Source organism: Oratosquilla oratoria, chromosome 18, assembly GCF_046742065.1.
Source record: "Oratosquilla oratoria isolate Oo_2021 chromosome 18, ASM4674206v1, whole genome shotgun sequence".
NCBI lineage: Eukaryota > Metazoa > Arthropoda > Malacostraca > Stomatopoda > Squillidae > Oratosquilla > Oratosquilla oratoria.
Genome location: NC_134794.1, coordinates 9,373,717 through 9,399,739, shown reverse-complemented (window position 1 = coordinate 9,399,739; position 26,023 = coordinate 9,373,717). Strand labels below are relative to the sequence as shown.

Sequence of the window (26,023 nt, the reverse complement as noted above, 5' to 3'; positions counted from 1 at the left end):
CTTCTTTCACTCCATCTTGCCTTTTTTCTTTCCATATTTTTCCCAACTGCAATTGTCTCGATCGAGACCCTGATAGGGCATTGCTCTCGTCTGTTCCCCTGAACCTGAACAACCATAAAAAAGGCTGTGAAGTGACCGTATGTGAATAAAATCACCAGACGGCAGTCAGAAGAAGTATTCAAAACGCGAAAAAAGACGTTGAAGAAGGTCAAGAACATTTCTCATTAGTCTTAACAGAGAATGTCATCTTCAGTGAGTAGAACAGAAATGTGGCAACATTGTATTCAGAATATGAGGGGAAAGATCTGGCAACATGGTGTCCAAGATCTGAGAAGAAATGTGGCATAGTTGCATTCAAGATCTTTAGAGAAGAAATGTGGGAAAGTGTTTGCCATAATCGACTGATGAGAAATACATGCCGAGTATTTATTCAGATTCTATGAAGAAGAAATGTGGCAACATTGTATTCAGTATTCATAAAGGAGAGAATCGTGACAACGTGATATTCTAGATGTAATGAAGAAATGTGGCACGTGTTGTTCAAGTTGTATTCAGAATTGGCAGTATTGTATTCAAAATTCATAAAGGGGAGAACCGTGACAGCGTGTTGTTCAAGTTGTATTCAGAATTGGCAACATTGTATTCAAAATTCTTAAAGGGGAGAACCGTGACAACGTGTTGTTCAAGTTGTATTGAGATTTGGTAACATTGTATTCAAAATTCATAAAGTGGAGAACCGTTGCAACGTGTTATTCTAGATGTAATGAAGAAATGTGGCAACGTGTTGTTCAAGATGTATTGACGAAATATGGCATCACATTGTTCAAGTTTTATTGAGGTTTGGCAACATTGTATTCAAAATTCATAAAAGGGAGAGCCGTGGCAACGTGTTATTCTAGATGTAATGAAGAAACGTGGCAACGTGTTGTTCAAGATGTATTGACGAAATATGGCAACGTGTTGTTCAAGTTGTATTGAGATTTGGCAACGTAGCCTTGAACACATTTTTCAAAGGGAACTTCGTTACTGATCCTCCTGATTATGTAACCTGAGTCAACGCTTCATTCAAGTCTGTTGAGACACACAATAGATGTCTCCTTTGGAGACGTCTGTTGCCGAGTTCGAGCTTGTTAGCGTTGTCTGGAAAGCAAGCCTGACGACCTGCGATAGAAGACACGAGGTTGCTGCTGTTAGCGGCACCTTTGCCCTGTGTACATGGAGAGCCAGGGCAAGTGGCAGTTACTGGTAGGTCTCGGTGATGTAAACTTTGAGGGAATATATGACATCGTGTCATAGTATAGAACGAAATAATAGAAATGCATAGAAATTAGAGGATTTTACCTGTAAGGCATTGTGTATAGTTATGTATTTTGTTTTTGGAGCGTGTGACAAAAGAAAAAAAATTCTAGGTGGCATGGATCTGGATTTTCTTTTTATTTATTTATTTTTTATGACGTAGGCAGTGTGTGTGTGGGGGGGGGTGATTGTCTTCATCTGCGAATTACTTTTTTTCGGTAGCGAAATGATTTATAACTAATCTCAGTTGAGTCTTGCGTTTCATTAAACCAAGCTGGGATAACATATGTAGTTAACAGACTATTATTGGTGGCTGGCAGACAGACAGACAGCTGTGGGGCAGACACACAGACACAGGCAGTCACTGATACAGACACTGTTCTGTGAAAAGCCAGGCAAGTAGAATGGTAGTTTTAGACATAGACACAAGTAGACAGCCCTGCAACCATGCACATAATTTCCAGACAGACATAAGCACAGATATAGACACAGACCTACGAAACCAGCGAGGCACAGACAGTCAGACAGACAGACATACAGGAAGCAAGTAATAAGGGTAGGCAGCCAGTTACTAGACATAGACAAGACATGCATCGGCAACCAGCCGTCAGACACACAGACACAGACATATGCAACCACTGCTACAAGGAGATTATTTAATGAAGTAGCCGTCAGACAACACACAGACATACAGACAGACGTACACAATTTATACACACAAAGATCCAGACATATAGGCTTACAGACACATGGAGATGGAGACGCACAAAGGCGGACACACAGACCGGCTTGAGGATAGATTCAGCCATACAGACACACAGACATACAGACAGACGGTGAAGTGTTAACAGACAGGCACTCTGACTTCGGTTACTGCGACACCACGAAAGAAAGCCTTTGAGGCTCGCGCGCGCGCGCACGCACACACACGCACACACTATTGATTGCACAAGGTCCGTCCCCTTCCTCCCTCACTCCCTCACTCCCTCTCTCCCTCACTCCCTCCCTCACTCCTTCACTCGTTCCCTCTCTCCCTCCCTCCTCACCCTGCTGCTGCTGCTGCGCTGCCTCTGGTGCCTGGACAGCTGCCTCCCCCCTCCCCCTCTCCCCCTCTCCCCCTCTCCCACTGCAGCTCGAGTTGCACCCAGCGGCCTAAGCTGTCCGCTAGAACAGCGTCGACTTATATATATATATTATATATATATATATATATATATATATATATATATATATATGCATGCATGAGAAATCATATGAACTCGTGATTCTAAATATGCAGAAAAACCATCAAGGAAAATAATAAATAGATGACCGAGCGCTTTCATACCTTAAGGATGTCTAAATAGACGAAAGCGCTTGGTTATCAATTTATTATTTTCCTTTGTGGTTTTTCTGCACGCACACACACACACACACACACACACATATATATATATATATATATATATATATATAAAATTTCTCCTAATGACTGTTCCCTGCCTAATTGGCCAACATTTTATTTTCTCTTCTTTTCCTTATTTAATTTTATTTTCATTTTTTCATCTCTTTTTCTTTTCCCTTTTATTTTTCTTTAGTTTCTTCACATATTTCTCTTCCTTTTTTACCCGGTTCACATTTCCTTATAATCCCCTCATTGCCGAGGGCGAGGGACCCACCGAGACGATTGAAATCGTGTGGCGCCAGACAGAACGAAAGAGAAGGTGCCACCCGGGATGGAAGGGAGGTTTATCGAGAGAGGCTAGAACTCTTCCCTTTCTCTTTCCTGCCTTCCCTCTCTCCTGGCTTCCCTCTCTCCTGCCTTCCCTCTCTCCTGCCTTCCCTCTCTCTCCTGCCTTCCCTCTCTCTCCTGCCTTTCCTCTCTCTCCTGCCTTCCCTCTCTCTCTTGCCTTCCCTCTCTTTCCCTCTCTCTCCTGCCTTCCCTCTCTCCTTCCCTCTCTCTCCTGCCTTCCCTCTCTCCTTCCCTCTCTCTCCTGCCTTCCCTCTCTCCTTCCCTCTCTCTCCTGCCTTCCCTCTCTCCTTCCCTCTCTCTCCTGCCTTCCCTCTCTCCATCCTTCTCTCTCCTGCCTTCCCTCTCTCCATCCTTCTCTCTCCTGCCTTCCCTATCTCCTTCCTTCTCTCTTCTGCCTTCCCTCTCCACTTCCCTCCCTCTTCCCATTCCCTCTCTTCTTCAGTCTCCCCTTACCTATCTCGTTCCCTCTTCCCTTCCCTATGTCATTCCCTCTTCCCTTCTCTCTCTCCTTACCTCTCCTCTTCCCTCCCCTCCTGTCTCCCCTTCCTTCTCTCTCCCCATTCCTCTTTTCCTCACAGTCTCCCCTTCCCTATCTTATTCCCTCTTCCCTTCCCTCTCTCCTTTCCTCTCCCCCTCCTTCTCACCTTCCCTCTCCCCTTCCTTCTCTCCTTCCCTCTCCCCTTCCTTCTCCCCTTTCCCATCCCCTTCCTTCTCCCCTTCCTTCCTCCCTTCCTTCTCCCCTTTCCTCTCCCCCTTCCTTTCCAACTTCCCTTCTCCCATTCCCTCTCCCTTTCCTTTTCCCCTTCCTTCTCCCCTTTCCTCTCTCCCCTTTCCTCTCCCCTTCCCCGGTCAAAGGATTGCAAAGGAAGAGCACGAAGGCTGGAGACCGTTTGGTCCATAACTAGGTCAGATGCGAAATATAATAAAAAATTAATAAGTATATAAAAATAGATAAGTAATAAACAATAATAATGATATAAAACAGATAAACAATAATGAGTAAATAGATTGTAATAAATGAATATATAAAATAAAATAAATTGCAAGTATTACAGCATATTGCTTAGATATCTATCGTAATGAATCTTAAAACTTCGAATTGAACTACATTGCACTGCCTCGGCAGGAAGTTTATTCCATTCAGTTACTACACGGTTGGCGAAGTTGTTTCGACCCAGTTCCAAATTAAATATACTTGCTGACAGTTTGAGACCATTATTTCTTGTATGATTCGCATTCACTATGAAAATTTCGTCACTATTGATGTTGTCAGTTCCTTTTGGAATCGTAAAGGCCTGTATCAAATCACCCCTGAGTCTACTTTTTTTTCGAAAATAAATTCATATGTTTTAGTCGATTTTCGTATGATTTATCTATGATATTTTGAATCAGTTTTGTGGCTCGCCGTTGTACTTTTTCCAATCTGTCAATGTCTTCGATGAGATTTGCTGATCATCCTCTCTCTCTCCCACTCTATCTCTCTCTCTCTCTTTATCTCTCGGAATCTCTCTCCCTCTCCCCTCTATCTCTCCCTCTCCCCTCTATCTCTCCCTTTCTCTGTCAATCTCTCTCTCAATCTCTCTCCTCTCTCTCTCTCCCTTTCTCTCTCCCTTTCTCTCTCAATCTCTCTCTTTCTCTCTCTCTCTCTCTCTCTCTCTCTCTCTCTCTCTCTCTCTCTTCCTCTCTCTTTCGTGTTAGTTAAGCTCTTCAAACTGGCGACGTTAGCTGACTTAACCGAGTTGTTAACCATAACCAACAGGATGTTACTGCGGTTCACGCCAGACGATTTTAATCGTCTCGACCGAGGGAGACCTTGATCCGAATGGAATCGTTTGTCGCCAGAACAGAACGATATAAAGACGTCGAGAGCATCTGGTCGCCGTCTTGAAGGTCTTGACGACTCTCAATTGTTTGATTCATGAAGCTTAGCATGCGTGTCGTCATGATGGAGGTGTTGATTATCTCTCTCTCGCTCCTCTCCCTCTCTCTCTCTCTCTCCTCTCTCTCCCCTCTCTCTCTCTCTCCTCTCTCTCTCCCCTCTCTCTCTCTTTCCTCTCTGTCTCCCCTCTCTCTCTCTTTCCTCTCTGTCTCCCCTCTCTCTCTCCCCTTCCTCTCTCTATCTCTATCTCTCTCCCTTCGTCCTTCTCTCTCTCTCTCTCTCTCTCTCTTTCCTTCCTCTCTGTCTCCCCTCTCTCTCTCTCCCCTTCCTCTCTCTGTCTCTATCTCTCTCCCTTCGTCCTTCTCTCTCTCCCTTCGTCCTTCTCTCTCTCTCTCTCTCTTCTCTCTTTCCCTTCCTCTCTCTCTTTCCTCTATCTTTCCATTTCCCTTTCTCTCTCTCCTCTTTCTCTCTCTCTCTCTCTCTCTCTCTCTCTCTCTCTCTCTCTCTCTCTATGTTGACATTAATGTGACATTTATTACTTATAGTTGCTGGGAACAAAGCTATAATAATTTTCTCCTTCGTTACTCAAACACCTTGAGTGCGACCGTGCTTACACTCCCCCCCCACCTCCCCGAGAGTATGTGTGGTGGGGGGTGGGGGGAGTAGGCCTCGTAGTAATTGGCAGGGGGGGTTGGGGACCCCACGTGACGCCATTTTGCTACGGGTTTCCAGATGCCCAATGTACGATAACGTATATATTTTAATGCTTGTAGCTTCTGTCATGGTCCAAGTATAGTGTCTGTTTACATACACGGGGAGGGGGAGGGGCATAAAGCTTGACGTCATGTCGTCCTCTCTCAGGTTTCAAGTTCATTGGTGAAGCCTACGTGACGTCATGTCGACTTCAAGAACATGGCCAGAAAACGTAAACAGACTTCGCATTTTCAGTTTTGTGTTTTTTTTTTATTATTATCATGCAACATTCTTCTTCTTGTGGCTAGGGACTGGTGAGTTTATTCAGATCTGTGGGCGACCTCAGGACAAGGACACGAGCCCAAGATAACGAGATAAAAGGAGCTTACTGACAGACGGGTCTTTCTTGAGATAACTGGATTAGGTAATGCTTATACGATAGAAGAGACGGACAAGAAGCGTGAGAAAGTGTCCTACTTAGGTTTTCACGCAACGATACCTGTTTGAGAGATACACATAGTCCATTTCCCGTGTAAATATGTATGTGGAAGGAAAGTGGCATATATGTATGTATATGCTGTATACGGTTGGTTGCCTGTTTTTTTTGTGTGTGTGTGTGTGTGTGTGTGTGTGTGTGTTTTTTTGTGTGTGTGTGTGTGTGTGTGTGTGTGTGTGTGTGTGTGTTTATAGTCCAAGGAAGTGCGAAATTGAATTTGCAATGCAAATCTAAAACGTCTTTGAAAGATAGTAGACGGGCGAGGCTGTCATGTTGACATGACCTAACGTGACCTAGCAGGTATTTCAGACAATAGGCATATTTTCTAGTTGTACAACTGTTGTTAAACGTGTTGACAAATTGTATAACAAGAAACAGCAGTCATTTTTTGAAATAGAGCTTAACAATCCCGGATTTCCGATTCAAAACAACTATGAAACAAGTTCTCAGAACGACTCGACTGGGCCAGCTGATCGCGATGACGTCAGAGCCACGCCTCCCCGAGCGACAAGCAGCGGAGGAGGAGGAGCCTAGGCGGTCGTCATGGCAACGGTAGTGGAGCGGGGGTTGGGTGGGTGGGGGAGGGTTGTTGGTTCGTGGGTGGGGCGTGGGGGGGTTGTATGCAAGATCAATGTCCTGTTGGGTTTGTAAGTTTCATTCAAGGTTTGTGCCCAGTGATAGGAACTGAGAATGTAGATTGTAATAATATTTGTAGAAAATAGGCGAGGGTTGTTTTGTTTTGTTTTTGGGGAAATAGTGGTGCATTTTTAAAGTATTGATTGTGTGTGTGTGTGTAGGTGTATGTAAAAGGGTGTGTTTTGTTGTACAGGCATCAAGTCACGTTTTGTGAGTGTGTATGTAGGTGTGTGTGTGTGTGTGTGTGTGTGTGTGTGTGTGTGTGTGTGTGTGTGTGTGTGTGTGTGTAAGGAGTTTAACGGCATGAGGCGCTTATCTACGACCGATATCATCACCTTTGCCCTTGTTACTCGAACTGCCGGGACAAATGGCAGTCACCATTTCCCCTATTGCGATTGACCCTGAGACCACACCTAACAGGGCCAAGTCGAAACCAACGCGCCACAGCAGTCCCCTTTGAACGAGAATACAACAAATTCCCCAATTTTCCTGCCATCTTGGAAGAAGCTTTAATCATAATATTCAGGCTGCCGTCTGGCGATTTTATTCAGGTGAGTGGGGAGGGGAGGAGGAGGGCGGGTGTGTGGGGGTGAATTCTATGGCTTTATAAGGTTAATCAACCGGGCCTCAGTGTCATTACAACGCCCGCATGCGGGCGTTAGGCCTTCATTTACTTTGGGCGTGAATGACGTCACACAAGGACAAAGATGCCATTGGATGGGAGTACCATGAGGACGAATAGAATCGCCTGGCGTCACAGGGAGTAACAGGGAAAGGTACCACCCGGTAGGGAAGGTCGGAGGCTCATCGAGGTAAGGGAGCGCTACCTCGGACATGAATAAAATCGCCTGGTGACGCCCGGTAGAGTACCATGTGGTATGTAAGGGGTTGATTCCTTGTTGAATTTGTGGTTAGTGTCTTCATTCATGGAGGGCCGCGCCTGACCGAGACCCCCTTTGTGCTTCAAACTGGGGGCTCCGGCTTTAATAACATCGATTGGCGCCTTAAGATTTCTTTGTGTGTCACTCGTAACTTCCTCTTGCTCAGGCTATCCTAGCACATTTTTTTTTTTTTTTTTTTTTTTTTTTTCTTCAGGATAGAATTTGATCTTGCCGACTTTAGAGAGGGTTTGTCGTCATAACACAAAAGAGCAAAGATGATTGAACCTGCTTGAAGGTGTGATTGGATAACCTCAGGAAGAAGAAGAAAAAATTGTGATTTCAGTCCCGGACAGGGCAGTGTGACGTCACCTAAAGACATCTCCTCCTCCTCCTCCTCCTCCCCCCCCCCCCCACATCCAGCTGACTCTGCTCCTTCTCCCGGTCCGCTGGGCGTGAATGGTGATGGCCGGTCCCCCCCCTCCCCACTGCCCCCCTTTTCCATTGGGCTAATTTTAGACCAGGCGCCTCTCGGGAATCCTTCCAGCTAGGATTACCTCCTCCTTCTCCTCCGCCATGCCCGTCCTCCATGTCCTCCTCCTCCTCCTCCTCCTCACCATCTCCGTTCTCCTCCTGCTCTCCTCCTCCTCATCATCATCTCCGTCCCCATCATCATCTCCGTTCTCCTCCTCCTCATCATTATCGCCTCTGTCTTCCTTCTCCTGTTCCTCCTCCTCCTCTTCCTCCTCCTCCTCCTCATCATCATCTCCGTCCCCATCATCATCTCCGTTCTCCTCCTCATCATCATTATCATCTCTGTCTTCCTTCTCCTGTTCCTCCTCCTCATCATCATCATCTCCGTCCTCCTTTCCCTCTTCCTCCTCCTCCTCCTCCTCCTCCTTTTCATATCCGTCCCCCTCATCATCTCCGTTCTTATCTTTCTCATCATCATCATCATTATCATCTTCGTCCTCCTCCTCTCCCTCCTCCTCCTCCTCCTCCTCATTTCCATCCTCTTCATCATTTCCATCCTCTTCCTCCTCCTCATCGTCATCATCTCCGTCCTCCTATTCGTCCACTTCGTCGCCCTCGTCTTTCTCATTGACCTCGTCGTTCTACTTGTCCTCCTCCTCGTTCTCTTCCTCGCCCTCCTCTTCTCTTCCTCCCCGTTCTTCTCGTTTTTTCCCTCGTCTTTCTCCTCGTTCTTCTAGGCCTCCTTTCTCCTCCTCTTCCTCGTCTTTCTCTTCCTCGTCCTCATCCTCCTCTTCTTCGTCCCCATCTCGCTATATTCCTCCTCATCTTCCTCCTGCTCTTCTTTTTCTTCGTCCCCCACCTCGCCGTCTTCCTCCTCGTCCTCCTCATCCTCTTTGCCCCCACCTCGCCGTCTTCTTCTTCCTCCTCCTCCTCCTCCTCCTCCTCCTCCTCCTCCTGCAGCATCGACGTCGAGGCCGAGGTCAAGGTTGACCTGGAGCAAGAGGACTAGACGAGGCGCCGAGTCGTCGCTACTTTACAGGATTCCTTTATCCAGGAGAATCCCTTCTTCCGTTCCCCCCCTTCCCCCCCTACCTTCCTCCCCTTTCCTCCCCTTCCCCCAGTTTCTCCTCCCATTTATCACTTCCTTATTTTCTCCCCGCTCACTTTTCCCTTCCCCATCATTTTCCTTTCCTTTCCCTTCCCCATAATTTTCCTTGCCTTCCCCTCCATCATTTTCCTTGCCTTCCCCTTCCCCCATCATTTTCCTTTCCTTCCCCTTTCCCATCGTTTTACTTTCCTTCTCCTTCCCCATCATTTTCCTTTCCTTCTTCCCCATCATTTTCCTTTCCTTCTCCTTCCCCATCATTTTCCTTTCCTTCCCCCTCCCCATCATTTCCTTCCCTTCCCCTTCCCCATCATTTTCCTTTCCTTCTACTTCCCCATCATTTTCCTTTCCTTCCCCTTCCCCATCATTTTCCTTTCCTTCCCCTTCCCCATTCTTTACCTTTCTTTGCCCTTCCCCGTTTCTGTCTTTCCCCACTTCGTTCCTCCTCCTTTACCTTTCCCTCATTTTCCCTCCCGCTCTCTTCCTCTACTCCCTCTTTTCCTCCTCCCTATTTCCCCTTTCCTCCTCTTTTCCTCCTCCCTATTTCCCTTTCCCCCTTATTTCATCCTCCCTCTATCCCTTCCCCCTGTTTCCCCTTTTCCCATTTCCCTTCCCTCACTTTCCTTTCTGTTCCCATCCAGTATGGAATTTACGGTCCAGTCGTTCTCTCTCTCTCTCTCTCTCTCTCTCTCTCTCTCTCTCTCTCTCTCTCTCTCTCTCTCTCTCTCTCTCTCTCTCTCTTTCTCTCTCTCTCACACACACACACACACAACATACACGCACACTGTATTTATTTTATTTTATTTATTTTAATTTTATTTTGTTTATTCTTTAATTTTGTTTATTTCATTTATTTATTTATTTATTTATATATATATATATATTTTTTTTGAGTGAGTGAGAAGAAAATGAAGAAGAGAAGTAGGAGGAAGAAAGTGGGAAGGAAAACGAAGGTAATGCAGAGGAGGCGGAGGAGGAAGGAAAAGTAAGGGAAGAGAGGATTAGTGAAGAAGATATAGAGGTGGTGGAGGGGGAAGAGGAAGAAGAAAAGGAAGAGGAAGGGTAAGAAGTGGTGGTGGAGGAGGAGGAGGAGGAGGAAGAAGAATAGGAAAAGGAATATATAGAGGAGGAAGAAGAAGAAAAAGTAGAGGAAAAGTAAGAAGAGGAGGAGGAGTAAGAAGAAGAAGAAGAAGAAAAAGAGGAAGAAAGAGAAAACAAAGAAAATGAAGAGGTGGAGGAAGAGGAATAGGAGGAAGAAAAGGAAGAGGAAGGGTAAGAAGGAAGGAAGAAAAGGAAGAAAAGGAAGAGGAAGGGTAAGAAGAGGTAGAGGAAGGGTTGGGGGAGGAAGAGGAAAAGGAAGAAAAATGAAAGGAAGTGTTGGAGGAGGAGGAGGAGGAGGAGGAAGAAAAGGAAGAGGAAGGGCTGGAAGAGTAGGCTGGGTGGGCGTTTAGCCCAATTTGGTTAAGATTATCATATTTAATGCCGCCGCTGCTGTTGCATAATGAGTCGTGGGGTCCAGCCGCTCAATCTGGCCAGCGTTCCATTGCAGGTGAAGCTGCCACGTCCCGTAATTAGTGTAATTGCCGAGTTCAGTGGTCCTAATGGTCCGTTGCAAGACCGGGCTATCCCCTCGGGTAAAGCACAGACTTTGTAATCTCACCGTGGTGGCTTATTCCGGCTTGGGAGGAATTTGTATGTTTCACCATGGTCTTGGATCACGTGCTGGACTCGTGATCGACAACTCTTTTATCTTCCGGAAGAGAGCTCAGAGCTCGTATATGACCGATGTATGGGTAATGCTGACCTTACACGCACACACACTCACCCCCGCATATGTGAGTTGGAGTAACGACTCGCAGGGTAGCGATACTGAAATTATTTTAGCCCTGGGCGGGATTCGAACCTGGACCGCCGTAGTGGCGGCTGGGAATTCTGCCACTGAGCCATCGAGTTGTGTATGTGTGTGCGCGCGCGCGTGCTTTTGATGAGAATCACCGGGACTCGTATATATACGGGGAAGCTTACACCAGGAGGCTCTTAGCCTCTGTTCATACGATCCCCTGTGCCCAGTGTGGGTGGATAGCCTGAACAAATTTATGTTATCTGTATCAGTTAACAGGTGGAGTTTTTGGGGCTTTCTATGTGATTGCGAGGCGTGTTGCGAAAACAACGCGCCACAGCGCAGGGAAGGTTGGTGGGGGGGGTCAGCAGGAGAATTGGTCGTTTGTCATGGTGACGTCACGTCAAACAACGCCAATTTGAGTGGCGTTATTGTCGTCGTCGTCGTTGTTGTTGTTGTTGGATAGCAGAGAGGTCGTTTGGATTTTGCGTTTAGCAATACGTGACGTCACTTCCTACCCCCCTCCCCCTCCCCCCTGTTTTGGATCCCAAAGGCAGGATAGGGAAGTACGAGATTAGGGGGGGACTCTAAGGGGGGGGGGAGGAAGAGGAAGCAGTGGTAGGATTTCCGCCTTCACCTCTCCCCCTCTCCCCCGTTCCCCCTCTCCCCCCTCTCCCCCTCTCCCCTTCATATTAAAGTATGGGGATGTTTTAGGTAATCGATATTTTAGGGATATTTTATGTATGTTTTAGGTAATCGATATTTCCGGGATATTTTTAGGGATGTATTTTAGGGATATTTTAGGCATGTTTTAGGTAGTCGATATTTTCGGGGTATTTTTAGGGATGAATTTTAGGGATATTTTAGGCATGTTTTAGGTCGTCGATATTTTAGGGATGTATTTTATGGATATTTTAGGCATGTTTTAGGTCGTCGATATTTTAGGGATATTTTAGGCATGTCTCCCCCTCTCCCCTTTCCCCCACTCCCCCTATCCCTATCCCCTTATGGTGATGTTTTTGGTAGTCGATATTTTCGGGATGTTATTTTAGGCATGTCGATATTTTAGGGACTTTGGTGACATCCTCACGGACCAAGTTTCCAAAGATAAAAGCGCTGCTTGTTGCTAACAAAAATAATCCCATTGCGCTCCCCTCTCTCTCCCTCCCCTCTCTCTCTCCCTCCCCTCTCTCTCTCCCTCTTTCTTTCTCTCTCCCCTTCTTTCTCTCTCACCCTCTCTCTCTCTCACCCTCTCTCTCTCTCTCTCCTCTCTCTCTCCTCTCTCTCTCTCTCTCCCTCTCCTTCTCTCTCTCTCCCTCTCCTTCTCTCCCTTCCTCTCTCCCTCTTTCTCTCCACCTTTTCTCTCCTCCCCTCCCAGGAAACCGTTTCTCCAAGGTAATTGGACTCGTGCGGCGTTAGCCAGAATAATATGATTCTTAAATGACCATTGTTGGTTTTTTGCCTGGCGAAGGGCCACTGGCGGTGGTTCCTTCCTGACAGTTATGTTGCCCCGTCGGCGGAATTGAGGGAGGCTGCGCTGATCCGCCCGCTAGCCAGCAGCAGCACGGGCCCAGAAAGAAGAAGAAGAAGAAGAAGAAGAAAAAAAAAAAAAAAAAAAAAAACGAAGACGACGACGACGATTTGCGACCGGGGAGCATTTGGACGATTTCTTGCTATTCACCATGGTTTTGGATCACGTGTTGGACTCGTGATTGACAATTATTACCCTCCCGGAAGAGAGCTCAGAGCTCATGTATGACCGATCTATGGGTAATGCTGTGACCTGACACGCACACACTCCCCCAACTCCCCGCCCACGAGAGTTGGAGTAACGACTCGCAGTGCAGCGATACTGAAATTATTTCAGCCGTGGGCGGGATTCGAACCAGGACCGCTGTAATGGCGGCCGGGAACGCTACCACTACGCCATCGAGTAATGTGTGTGTGGATGCCTCTCCGTCGATCTTTTTCCGTTACAATTTCGTGGATTGGTTACCGTGGCAGAAGGTGGAGGGGGCGAGTTAGAGAAGTTTGCAGGAGTGACGTGGCAAAGTTTAATATGCTTATCTGTAGGGAAGGTTTAGAAAGGCCTTAATTCAGTAGTGGATTGATTGTGAATGGCAATTTACGTTTTATTTATCTTTTTCTCTTCTTTTTCTCTCATTTTCACTTAGTTCTCTCTACCTTCTCTCTGTCTTTTCTTTCTTCTCTCTTTCGCCCTCTCGCTCATCTCTCTCATCCTTCTCCACACTCTCTCTCGTCTCTACCTCTCCTCTCCTTCTCTCCTTCTCTCTCTCCTCTCTTTCCTCTCTCTCCATCTCTCTCCCTTCTCTCGTCTCTCTTCTCTTTCTTCCTCTGTGTCTCTCGCACACACACACACACACACACACACACACACACACACACACACACACACACACACACACACACACATACACACACGTACACACACGAACACGTACAGACACAATAAAAAGCTAATTGGCATTCAGGCACCACTTTCACCCGTAGATAAACTCACAATGAAGCGAGTTAATTACTCTGAAGAGCAGTTCTGACAGTTGATATTTGTCGTTGTCGTCGTCGTCGTTTGGAGGCCCGAGTTCGATGCCCGAGAAATGGATATAGAAACCTCGAGTACATTTAAACACACACCCCTTTTTTAAGGTGACATTTGGCAACAAGGAAGACATTCGACCCTTCTCGTGAATTGATAGAACCAAATGATCTGTGTATATCTATTCATTGATTTATATATTCTGTATCTCTTTCTCTCTCTCTCTCTCTCTCTCTCTCTCTCTCTCTCTCTCTCTCTCTTTTCTCTCTCTCTCTCTCTCTCTCTCTCTAGAGGGGGTTAGGAGGTGCGTATATTAAACAAAAATATCTCCACAGTTGTAGACATTTTTTATTGATATTATTTACATTACTATTACAAGGAAGTCTTGTCGCGTGGCCCGGTCATGAAGCGAGTACCTCTTTGGATTAATTATCATGAAAGCTTGAGACTGCAACTCAATGTTGTGCCTGTATATGGGCAAATACATACACACATACTTGTACACATACAACACACACACACACACACACACACACACACACACACACACACACACACACACACACACACACACAACTCGTGGCGCAGTTGGTAGAGTTCTTGGCTACCACTACGGAAGTGTGGGTTCGAACCCCGCCCAGGGCTGAAATAATTTCAGTACCGTTGCGCTGCGGGTCGTTACTACAACTCTCGTGGGCTGGGAGTTGTGTGTGTGTGCGTGTAAGGTCAGTGATATCCATAGATCGGTCATATACGAGCTCCGAACTCTCATCCGGGAGGTTAATAACTGTCGATCACGAGTCCAACGCGTGATCCGAGACCATGGTGAATCACACACACATATAAGGATTTACGGTGAGATTTCCTTGATCTCCTTTGTTGACGGCGTTCGTCCTCATCTGCTTCCTTAACCAGAACTAAGATTTTAAAGTACCTCACCGCATTCCATGATGTACAGTTTTATTGTAGTTGTCGTCAAGCGATTTTATTCACCTGAAGAAACATCTGACGATCAATCTTTGTGTTGTGTTAGTAATGCAATAGATTTTGTTTAGTTGCCGCCATTTGATTTTATTCAGGCTAGAACTCCTCTTCCCCCCTTCCGAATCGAAGATGTGAATATATAGAGGTCCTATAGCCAAATAAGGAGCGAAGAAGGACCCCTGGGGGGGCTAAGGAATGTGAAGAACCCACGGGGATGGGCTAGGAATCTATTAGTGATGTCTGAGGCTTCCCTGCGGGAGACGACCCCGGGGGAGGGGCACGGGGGGAAGGGGGGAGGGGGGTTGAAGTCCGAAAGAATTGGTAAGGAAATTTTGGGGGGAGGGAAGGGGGAGAGGGGGAGGGGGGAGTTGGCGATGTCCTGCTGCGCCCCCTTGACAGTCATGGAGTAGCCTCTATACAAAGACTCCAATACCACGAGGAGTGATTTCACCATTCACCGTGGTCTTGGATCACGTGTTGGACTCGAGATCGACAGCTAATACCCTCCCGGAAAAGAGCTCAGAGCTCATGTGTGACCGATCTATGGGTAATGCTGTGACCTGACACACACATCCAACTCCCCGCCCACGAGAGTTGGAATAACGACTCGCAGCGCAGCGATACTGAAATCATTTCAGCCCTGGGCGGGATTCAAACCAGGACGGCCGTAGTGGCGGCCGGGAACGCAACACTGCACCATCGAGTTGCGTGCGTCTGCGTATGTGTGTGTTTGTATGTGCGTGCGTACTATCATTCTGGCCTATTAGGTAATTATACTCATTCCCGTGGACCTTCCACCGCCGAAGGGGTTAAAGGTGAAAGCGGGATGGACTATAGTGCATAACGCGCGTACAGATATGCGTGCACACACACACACACACACACACACACACACACACACACACACACACACACACAATTACACACACACACACACACACACACGTACATACAAATGCACACACGAAATGAGGACACTTATTGTGTGTGTGTGTGTGTGTGTGTGTGTGTGCGTGTGTGTGTGCGTGTGTGTGCGCGCGAGAGAGGACGGGGGTGACACATATGAATAAAATCGCCTGGCGACAGCCAGAATAGAAGGAAAGGTGCCACCAGGTACGGAAGGGATCAGGTAAACGCTTTGAGGTTCCGGGCGACCGTAGGACGCAGACATTGTAGATTACGCCAGAGGCGAAACGTTTGGAGTAGAAGAAACGTTTAGTGATGGCGCCGAATGACCACAGTTGCTGGCGCTGAGCGTCCGCCACTGAGTTATTGCACTTTAGCGGTGGTTAGTGGTCGGGTTGAGGTAGTTCTTCTTTTTCTCCTCCGCCTCCTCCTCTTCCTTCTCCCCCTCCTCCTCCTCCTCCTCCTCCTCCTCCTCCTCCTCCTCCTCCTCCTCTTCTTCTTCCTCTTCCTCTTCATTATCGTTTTCTTCATCCTCCTCTACCTCCTCACTTCCTGTTATTCTTGCTCCTCTTCCTCCTCCTCCTCCTTTTCTACCTCTTCTTCCTCTTCCTCCTGCTCTTCCTCCTTTTCTTCGTCCTCCTCTATCTCCTCTTTCACTTCCTGTTATTCTTCCTCCTTTTCCTCTTCTCTTCTTCCTTTTCCTCTTACTCTGTCTCCCCTCCTCCCCTCCTTTTCCCCCTCCTCCTCCTCCCCCCTATCCTCCTCCCCCCTCCCCTCCCCCTATCCTCCTCCCCCTCCCCTCCTCCCTCTCCTCCACCTCTTCCTCCCCCTCCTCCACCTCTTCCTCCCCTCCTCCACCTTTTCCTCCCCTCCTCCACCTTTTCCTCCCCTCCTCTTCCCCTCCTCCTCATCCTGCCCTCCTCCTCCCCCTCCTGCACTCGTCCTCCTCCTCCCCTCCTCCTCCCCCTCCTCCTCCTCCTCTTTCTCCCCCTCCTCCTCCTCCCTCTCCTCCTCCTCCAACCCGAGAAAAAAAAACCCGCTAAAATATGTAAGAGTGAATTGCAGTCCCCGGGACCAGTAAAGCCACAGGGAAAGATAAGAACCCTGTGGCTTACCGTGGTGTCGGTCGATCATGCAACCCTGTGGCGTTAACCAGAATAAAACATCTAAAGGAGGTAGTATGCGTCAGTGGGCAACGCTAATGAATTTGGAAGGGCACATGTAACCATATGGTGGCAGCAGGATCAGATTTTTTGTATTGTGCTATGTATGTAGATTGGAATGTTAATATTATATGTTTTTGTTTAGTTATTATTATTTTTTTATTTATTAATTTTTATTTTGTTTATTATTATTTTTATTATTTTATTTATTTATTTATTTATTTTTATTTCATTCATTCATTTTTTCATATTTGTTTTTTATTTATTTTATTTTATTCATTTCTATTTGTTTATCTATTTATTTATCTATTTATTTTTTAGTAACAGGTGTTTCTGTCCAATGGATAATATCGTACCAGTGATGAAGTGTCAAAGATGGTAAAATAGAGATTGAAGCAAAGTAGTAGAACGGAGGAATGGTAGTGGAACATAGTCTACAGTTATATAAAAGAAATACTGCGTTACTCTGGTCTGTAGGGGTGTCACTAGAGTCATTTAGAAAATAATAGAGAAAATATGTACGGGGGCGGAGAGGAGAGAGCCTTCGGCGTTGCAAAACGCTTTGGGATCGTTTATTGATCACGACCCGACGCCAGCGGCACCAGTGGCGCCAGGCAGGTTAGGTGCCAATGCACCATTATCATCATTATCATCATCAGCAGCAGCAGCAGCAGCAGCAGCATCGTCATCATAAGCATCATCGTCAGCATCAGTATCAACATCGTCATCACCATCATCAGCAGCAGCAACAGCATCATCATCCATCATCATCGTCATCATCATTCATCATATTCCTTAGCATCATCATATTATCATCATTCATCATATTCATTATCATCATCATATCATCATCATCATCATCATTCATCATATTCCTTATCATCATATTATCATCATCATCAACATTATCATCATTCATCATATTCATTATCATCATATTATCATCATCATCAACATTATCATCATCATCAACTTCGTTATAATCATCATCATCATCACTACCACCACCGCTTTGTTTTTATATCGTTTATTTTTATCTTATTTGTTTATTTTAAGCTACGTATGGGCGCTCGCTTCTTTTTTCTTTTGTTGAGAGGCCAAACCCGACCTTGAAGATGTTGCTCGTCCATCGACAAGCTTTTCAGGTTGGAGAGGGTCCAGGGATCTGTATAAAATCCCCCGACCTTCGCTCAGTACAAAACCCACGCAGCCCGTCACTGCGACGAAGTGTGTGTGTGATTCACCATGTTCTTGGATCACGTGTTGGACTGGTGATCGACAGCCATTTCCCTCCCGGAAAAGAGCTCAGAGCTCATATATGACCGATCTATGGGCATTGCTGTGATCTTACACGCACACACACACCCAATTCCCCGCCCACGAGAGTTGGAGTAACAGCGCAGCGATACTGAAATTATTTCAACCCTGGGCGGGATTCGAATCCGGACTGCCGTAGTGGCGGCCGCGATCGCTACCACTGCGCCGTCAAGTGTGTGTGTCTTGGAGATACATAGATACATTGGTCTAGCTCACAAACGTTACACTGAAGAAGACGTGAGGGTTGCCCAGGACTGCCCCTTTTTTTCCTCTCTTCGTCTTCTTCCTGAATGGTAATGGATTGGTTCTTTGTGACCGCCACTTCAGCTCTGAAGCTGAAGTCGCTGAAGTTAGGTGAAGGTCGCAACAACGGGATCTCAGCTTCGGGCGTGACTGTCTTCTCGTAAAAAAAAAAAAAATTGAGGCGGCTATTGGACTCTCTCTCTCTCTCTCCCTCTCTCCCTCCCTCCCTCTCTCTCTCTCTCTCTCTCTCTCTCTCTCTCTCTCTCTCTCTCTCTCTCTCTCTCTCTCTCTCTCTCTCTCTCTCTCTCTCTCTCTCTCTCTCTCTCTCTCTCTCTCTCTCTCTCTCTCTCTCTCTCTCTCTCTCTCTCTCTCTCTCTCTCTCTCTCTCTCTCTCTCTCTCTCTCTCTCCTTCTTCCTCTCTATCTATCTAACCTTCTTTCTCCCTCTCCTTTCTCTCTCCTTTCTTTCTCACCTTCTTTCTCTCTCTCATCTTCTCTCTCTGTGTGTCTCTCCTTTCTCTTTCGCCCCTTCTCTCCCGTTCTCTCTCTCCTCTCTCTTTCTCTCTCCTCTCTCTCCTTCTTTCTCTCTCTGACAATATTGGCAGTAACGTAGACTTGGATTAGATTTCTTTCTGTTGTTATTTATCTATTCATATATTTATGTATTGATTTATTCAGTGTTTATTTGCATTTATTCGTATTTTCTAAGATCGCCGCTTTTATTCGTGGCTTTTCGTACGGGAAAATATCGGATCGTGGCTAACATGAAAAAAAAAAAAAAAATGTGCGTTACGAAAGACAAAAAGCCCCGAGTGAGCGAATGGTTTCAGAAATGAGCGATTTTGACCGCGTGAGTCATTCTATTGCGGACGTCGATGACTATGTGACGTGGACACCACCATCACCACCACCACCATCACTATCACCACTATCACCACTACTACCACCATCACCACCACCACTATCACTATCACCACTATCACCACTACTACCACCACCACCATCACCACCAATACCATCACCACCACCACTACCACCATCATCACCACCACTACCACCACCACTATCGCCACTATCACCACTACTACCACCACCACAAGCACCACCAATACCATCACCACCATCACCACCACCACTACCACCAACATCACCACCACTACCACCACCACCACTTCCACTACCACCACTATCACCATCACCATTACCACCATCACCACTACCACTACTTCCACTACCACTACTTCCACCACCACCATCACCTCCATTACCCCCATCACCACTACCACCACCACCATCACCACCACCACCACCACCACCACCACCACCACCACCCTTCTCCACGTCTATCACATAAATCCTCCTCTTAACGGAGGACAGCTTCTTCACCACCACAGTTTCTGTCTTGTTCACTTCGTTCTTTATTTGAGGGAGTGAGGGAGAGGTGATCAACTTCGACTCAAACTCCCCCCCCCCCAACTCCCCCCTTACATCTGTCGCAAATAGTGATGACAACAAAGTAGTTTGGTAATCTCGAAATATGTTAACGATAACAACTATGAATCAGTCTGGGATTGCGGTGTTTTCTTATCAGTTACAGTTGACGCATTGGAGGTTGAGTCACTGTTCATGTACGTGCCATGGGCATCCCCCCCCCCAGACAATACCCCCAATTTTTGAGGGGCGCAGGTCCCCCATAAATTAATAAATCCCCCTGGTGGCATGTAAAAAGAGAGTTGGTTGCATTGCTGAGTTGAAGTGGTAGAAGGGATTGTTAAAGTGAGTTACAATGAATAAACATGGCTGGCATGAGACCTTTAAGTCCGTAGCGAGGCTGGATGCAAATAAATAATAAACAGATAAACAAGTGAATTAGATGGGGCTATGTGACGTCACCTTGGATGCTAAAAAAGATCACCAGAACTTGTATGCAAAGTTGAGAATGGAGCGCCGAGGGCGCCATCTATTATAAGGCAGAGAAAATAGCAGATGTGTCTTCGAACTTTGGACCCTGTCAGTACAATAGAAGAACAGTATGGCATTGATAAACCAATGCTATCTGACAGTACAATAACGGACTTATAGAACCGATTGTGCATTGTTGGATTGTTCGCTGTTATCGTCGCCTTTGATACATGTTGGAACAAGTGGGACTCGGGTAATGGGTCAACGTCACCCAGCCCCCATTGAAAGTCACCTGGATGAGTGGCGGATGGGGTGACGTCACACAGCCCCAATTCCACCGGGAACAGTCGCCGGTTGTCAGCTTTTTCATCATATAGAATATGAGAAAAGTGGAGACCGAGTGACAACCTATTGGGGCTGCACCTCGGTGTGGAGGTCAGATTTGTGATTTACTTTGGAAACGTGGTGGTGGGGGAAGTGATCCTATATGACGTCCGGCATGGAGGGACACTTCGTATGAGTGTTTGTGACATAAATATACCACAAGAAGTCAAGGACATTGTGGTCGTCCTCGGAGCTCCCTCGTCCTTGAGGGTCCCTCTCGACATCTTATCGCTCACTCGTGCCCACCTAATCAATAACTTGGTTATTTAATCCTTGGCAATCGAATATGACGTGCCATTATTGATTTCTTGTATCAGTTCGTGCTTTCTCTTCTGAGCAAAGGTTTAAAAAAAGAATCCTTTATGTATCCTGACAGTCCCCAGACCATCGACCCGTACCTCCATAAACCTGACACAGAATATATAAAACTGTAATATATCAAGACTAATTAAATAAACAATGGTACCGCAATGGATATAAAATGGTTGAAATTGTAACGACTTGTTGAGACATTGGGACAATTATGAGAAAGGTGGAAGGGGGAAACACGGGTCTTGATTCGATTATTGAGTTTCTTCCTCACCGGTTTCGCTTTACAGTAGCTTCCTCTGAAGAAGCTACTGTAAAGCGAAACCGGTCAGTAATAAACTCAATAATCGGATCAAGACCAGTGTTTTCCCCTTCCACCTTTCTCATATAATGACTTTATTTGTCAGTTAAGCATTAATATGTACAATGTTTTCTATGTGCAGATGTAAATGTTTAAGTCATCTTTCGCTAGTCATTTCAGTAATTCTGTAAACAGACCCGAGAACTCCAGGTTCAGAGGATAAAATTGATAGTGTTGATCAATTTAGTGGTGTCGCTTTTATATACAGGGTTAGTGAGTTAGTGATGGTTGTTGAGGTAAAAGTCACGAGTTAGTGGTTGGTTCCGTTTATGTGGTGTTGCCGAGTTAGTAGTTGTTTGTTACCAAGTTAGTGAGGATTGTTTCTGTGTAGTGTTATGGTGTTAGTGGTGGCTGTTTCCGTATAGCCTTATCTAGTTAGTGGTGTGTACTTTTTTAGTGTTATTTTCCAGTTAGTGATGTGTGTTCGTTTGTCTGAAACGACTTGGTTGGATTTTCAGGAGAAAGTTCGTAATTGATGGAAGATTCACCATTGGAGAGAGTTTTTGTTTCTTCTTCCGCGATGCCCCTACGGACCAGAGGCACGTAGTGTTCTTTTAATTGTTGGAGATTAATCTTTACAGAAGAAGGCTGATCACTGTGATCTCTCCTTCCTTATAACTCTATTATGACTCCACAGCTTTTGCAGAAGGAATGCACACACACACACACACACACACACACACACACACACATACATGACTCGATGACTCATTGGTAGAGTTCCCGGCTGCCACTACGGCGGTCCTGGTTCGAATCCCGCCCAGAGTTGAAATAATTTCAGTATCGCTGCGCTGCGAGTCGTTACTCCAACTCTCGTGGGCGGGGAGCTGGATGTGTGTGTAAGGTCACAGCATTACCCATAGATCGGTCATATATGAGCTCTGAGCTCTTTTCCGGGAGGGTAGTAGCTGTCGATCACGAGTCCAACACGTGATCCAAGGTGTGTGTGTGTGTGTGTGAGGTCACTGCATTATCCATAGATCGGTCATATATGACCGGAAGGAAAATAGCTGTCAAACACGAGTCCAACACGTGATCCAAGACCATGGTGAATCACACACGCAAAGGATTACAAAGGCGGAGCATGCCGACAGGAGACCTTTTGGTCCATAACTAGGTCGGATGCGAAAAAATATAATAATGATAGAAAATAAATAAAATTATAACTATAAATGATAATAACAAATAAATGCATAGGTATAGTTAAATAATACACACACACACACACACACACACACACACACACACACACACACACACACACACACACACACACACACACACACACACACACACACACACACACACGTAATTAGTAAGCATCCAAGTTAGGTATCGCGTGTGCGCGCGCACACACACACACACACACACACACACACACACACACACACACACACACACACACACACACACACACACACACACAAAGGCATATGTCGCGTGACGGAGTAGATAAGATTTGAATACCCAATGAGACTTTAAAGACCCGATTAGATAAGAAACCACAATCTGACGTTAGCTAATCAACCCGGTCAACTCCCGATCAATTCGTGTACGTCAAAGGGTTGACCTCTGTCAATTGAAATTGATTTCTGCATTTCGAAAGTGACAGTGGAAGGCCGGGGGGGGGGGAGGGTTGCCATTTGCATGGACGTGTGTATGTGTATGTGCGTGCGAAATTACGCATATGCAAGCACGCACGCACGTACGCACACACGGGAGGTGTAGTGATTTGAGTGTAAGTGGCAGGACCCCACGAGCGTTGCTCTTATTTTTATTGTGCAATGAAATTGGGTCTAGATGAACACACACACACACACACACACACACACACACACACACACACACACACACACACACACACACACACACACACACACACACACACACACACACACACTTTCATTCTCTCTCATATGTATATAAACGTTCGACATTTTCTCACCCCAGATGGGGTTAGGGAGATTAGGGGTTGAGCATTTATTGGATCTCGTGTCATATGGGATCCCCCATCACTGATCAAGATTCCCCTGAATATTCCCCCCGGGGGGGAGGGGGGATTATGAATCTCATATACGGACGTGGAGTAGACGCGTCCAGAGCCCTCGGGAGTTGATGGCGATTGAATAAAAACCTACACTTCAACCACTCGTCAATCCAATAAGGTTGATTGGGGTTGCGGGGTGGGGTGGGGTGAGGTGGGAACTAAGGGGGGGGGCAGTGGGGAGGGGTAAGGGTTGAGTCTGTAAATTAAATCGCCTGATGGCAGTCAGAATAATAGTTAAAGTACCGTCCGGCATGGAAGAGGTTAAGCTCTTTGCCATTCTCTACCATAAGGGGGCCACTTACGTGTTAATAAAATCACCTGACGGCAGGTGGAATAAAGGGAGAGATTTGGGAAGTTATAGAAGGAAGAGGTAGTTTTTTTTTTTTTTTTTTTTTTTTTTTTTTTTTTTTTTTTGTGTGTGTGTTTGTGTGCGTGTGTGTGTGTGGAGTACCTGGGGAGTTGAAGCGGAGTGGGCACTGGTATATAGATAACAAAGGACCGGATATGGATAATATTCGTGTGAGTTTGCGAAAGGATACGAGCAGAAAGATTTTTATGGCCATTTATGGCCGCTCCACCTGGGCCTCCGATTTCGGACCGATAGACGCAAATATGAACGTGTTAGGCTTAGGGGGGTTTACGCCACGAGGCGCTGAGCGTACTTGCCGCCGAAGACGTCACTTTCGTATCGAGTAGCTGGGGTAAGTGGTAGTCAGTGGTGGCCGTTACGGGGGATCGAACCCGGGTCCCTGGAGTTACGAGAGTGCGAAGTTCGTTGTGATGTACGGGAGGTGAAGGGACCTGAGAGAGAGAGAGAGAGAGAGAGAGAGAGAGAGAGAGAGAGAGTGAGACAGAGAGAGACAGACAGACAGACAGAGAGAGAGAACATGGGTAAATCTATGGAAAGTGGATTGTGGAAAATATGATATATACCACTGTTTCCCTGGGGTCGCCAAAACATTTTTTTTTTTTGGGGGGGAAGGGCAAAATTATATGAATTCAATACAATAACCATACATATTAACACATATACAAATAGATTAGTGGGGTCGCGGTCCATATCATGAGGATCATATTGGGGTCGCCGAAAGAAAAGTTTGGGAAACATTGGTATATACAGTATGTTAAAGTGTTCGTTAATGTAATCATCATTTTTTCTATTATTTTTTTCTTTCAGAGCGACGTCAACGTCGTAAGCCATTTTGTAAAAGCACCTCTTGCCACATTAGTGTCCCATTTTTTTTTCATTTATTTTTTATTTATTCATTTATTTATTCATTATGTTTTCCTTGGGAATCTATGGGCAAAGAATCATAAACTTGTCTGCGAACTTTGGAACCCGTTTGTACACAGCACGACTTGGTCTGACCTAGCCCGACCTGATCTGACCTAACGCGACCTGGTCTGATCTAAATTGGTCTAGTATGCACATTCTCCATTGTGAACTAGTTACTCGTGGTCTGAGTAGTTAGGGTCTTGTTCTAGCAAGACTGTTAGACCATGTTCCCGTCGGAATAGGACCGTGACCATAGCACCCCCTGTTGTCATGTCTAAGCAGTCCAGCACCCCCATCTTGTTATTAGATGGATAAAAGAAAGTGAAGTGTACTGCTTGATGATTTATTTTCTTGATTCCTTAGAACTGAAACAAACTGACAATATTGTTTGTAAAAGAAATAAGAACATTTTAGAAAAATAAAATAGTATGGGAAAAGGTCAAATATGCACAACTAGGTAATCAATGATACATATGTCAATGTGGTTTTTGTGTGCCTCACTGCCCAGCACCCCTAAGTTGGGAAACTTTGATTTAGGGAAAAGAAGTTTCTCAGAAGTGTTCAAAGAATCTTTGTTCAAATGGATTTCAAGTTTCAGAATATTGAAGGGGGGGTCGAACCCGGGTCCCAGAAGTTACGAGAATGCGAAGTTCGTCGTGATGTTTGATTTAAAGAAATGGTATTCTATTTTATTTAATTAATTAATTTATTTATTCATTTATTGTATGGTGGAGCCGGGTACCACTGTCAGTAATAATAATAATAATAATAATAATAATAATAATAATAATAATAATCCTCTACTGTACTTTGGAGGACGTCGGGAAGGTTAATGTCCCCCGAGGTATGCCTATTCACTCCAGACTCGCCGTGTGAAGTGTTGGGGCATCGGGGAAAATGGTTCCGACCTTTCCACCTTAGCTGTTGACTACATACTGGGTAGAGTAGAGGGAACTCAACAAAGCGCGCGCGCGCTCGCTCTCTCTCTCTCTCTCTCTCTCTCTCTCTCTCTCTCTCTCTCTCTCTCTCTCTCTCTCTCTCTCTCTCTCTCTCTCTCTCTCTCTCTCTCTCTCTCTCTCTCTCTCTCTCTCTCTCTCTCTCTCTCTCTCTCTCTCTCTCTCTCTTTTTTGTAAGGATGTCCCTAATTGGAACTACATTCGTGGGATCCCGTCTTTGTCACCATCGATCAAACTTAGCCTCAAGTTCTTTAAATTAATCTCTGCTCTTTTAGGCTGATCCACAAGTTGACGCATTTATACGGAAGACTTTTCTTTGTGTGTGCCTGTGTATGTGTGTGTATATATATTTTCTGTGTATAAAACCGGTCTGATAATGTGGAACTGTTCACCTTTGCTGGAGGGGTCAGACCGCAAAAGAGAGAAAGAGAGAGAGAGAGAGAGGGCTGTTGTTCGTGGCTTACTCGTAAATGCACAGCTGTCGCCTAAAGTCCCTTTGTAAGCTGTGCAATTTGAAAATTCAAAATGGCGATATGTTGTAGTTTTTTTTTTTTTTTTTTACACAGTATGGCACTTTTTATTTATCTCCT

At 45.8% G+C, this 26,023-nt stretch overlaps 1 protein-coding gene across 3 annotated transcripts in view; it reads left to right on the top strand.

Annotated features, from left to right (window-relative positions):
- The window catches only part of LOC143035048 (protein spire homolog 1-like), a 579,804-nt gene that overhangs the window by 108,488 nt on the left and 445,293 nt on the right, over positions 1 to 26,023 (top strand). The window lies entirely within an intron of this gene.